This window comes from Lepidochelys kempii, chromosome 12 (genome assembly GCF_965140265.1).
Source record: "Lepidochelys kempii isolate rLepKem1 chromosome 12, rLepKem1.hap2, whole genome shotgun sequence".
NCBI lineage: Eukaryota > Metazoa > Chordata > Testudines > Cheloniidae > Lepidochelys > Lepidochelys kempii.
In genome coordinates this window covers 579,203-580,810 of record NC_133267.1, presented here as the reverse complement: position 1 = coordinate 580,810, position 1,608 = coordinate 579,203, and the positions used below count along the sequence as shown (strand labels likewise).

At 55.0% G+C, this 1,608-nt stretch overlaps 1 non-coding gene across 1 annotated transcript; it reads left to right on the top strand.

The window, feature by feature from the left end:
* Positions 1-527: 527 nt before the first annotated feature.
* TRNAN-GUU (transfer RNA asparagine (anticodon GUU)) lies at positions 528-601 on the top strand. The gene has a single exon. It is a non-coding gene; the product is annotated as a tRNA-Asn (tRNA).
* The last annotated feature ends 1,007 nt before the right edge of the window (positions 602-1,608 follow it).

Genomic DNA, 1,608 nt, shown 5'->3' with positions numbered 1-1,608 from the left:
ACACCAGCATCCCTCATCCAGCCTGGGGAAGTCTTTGAGGGTGATATCCGGACCAAAGCCTTCTACTCCTTGGGCACACTTGTTCCCCATTCACAGCGCCACCCCCTTCGAGCAGCCAGCTCCCCATTCACAGCAAGCTGCAGCGCATGGGGTCTCAGCTTCCCCATTCCCTCCCGCTCCCTTTCCTGTGGATAGTGGCCAAGGGAATGCTGGGAAGTGTAGTTCCTTCCCTGCTCCAGGGCTGGCTCTCTAGGCAGGGAGCTGGCCAAGGAACTGCAGCTCCCAGGGCCCCGTGGGCTCTCGGCTCCCAGGCTGGATCCCTGCTGCTCCGAGGCTCCACTTCGGCAGCGCTGCGAGAGGGGAGGAAGCGAGTGTTATGGGCCCCGTCTGAGCTTGGGCCTGGCACGGTGGAGCCATTGGTGCCACGGTGAATCCGGTCCTGTCCGGACTAGCGCCTTGCAAGCTCTAGCGTGGGCAGGAGATCTGCAGGCTGCACAGCCTTGGTAACAGCAGACAGGTCTCTAGGTGTCTCTGTGGCGCGATGGGTCAGTGCATTCGGCTGTTAACCGAGAGGATGGTGGTTTGAGCCCACCCAGGGACGCTGGTAACCTCGTGCTATTTCCTTGCACCTCAAGATGTGCTGGGAGCCTCAAAGGCCCCTTTTTGCCACCTCAAACCGACTCTCTTGGCCTCAGGGGGTTCAGCTGGTGGCCCGCAGAGTGCGCTGGGTGCGAGTCAGAAACCCATCTCCCAGCAGCCATGCCGGGGGCTTGGGCTTAATCCTCAAGGCCAAGTGCAAAACCTTCAGCTGGGCACATTTCATTTCATTTCATTTCATTTCACTCCCTTCCCGCCCCCGCCCCCATGCTGCAAGAAACCAACACACACACAATCTCTCCCTAACCTGTTTGCAAACCCTTGGCGCACGTTCCCCAAGCTGGGCAACGTGCTCCCAGCTGAAGGTGACCACGCACCCTGCCAGGGGCAGGCTCTGCTCAGCCAGGCTCCGCACCGCCTGCACTAGACAGGTGGGTCCCAGCCCCAAAACTTACTCACATTTCACCGCAATGGCCCCAAACTGCCGCTTTTAATATGCAAATAAGGAGCAGCCTCTCCCCAGCTCTCCAGGGCAGCCTGCAGGCAGAGAACAAGGTGAGATTTAAATTAGCCAGGATGAAAAGGAGGACTTGTGGCACCTTAGGGACTAACCAGTGTATTTGAGCATAAGCTTTCGTGAGCTACAGCTCACTTCATCGGATTCATTCAGTGGAAATTACAGTGGGGAGATTTATATACACAGAGAACATGAAACAATGGATCTTACCATACACACAGTAAGCAGAGTGATCACTGTGAGCTCACAGGTGAGCTATTACCAGCAGGAGGCGGGGGGAGTCGGGGAGAGGGGAAACCTTTTGTAGTGATAATCAAGATGGGCCATTTCCAGCAGTTGACAAAAACATCTGCGGAAGGAAGGGGATAAACATGGGGAAATAGTTTTACTTTGTGTAATGACCCATCCACTCCCAAAGTCTCTATTCAAGCCTAAGTTAATTGTATCCAGTTTGCAAATTAATTCCAATTCATTTCAATTCAGTAATCTTTCGC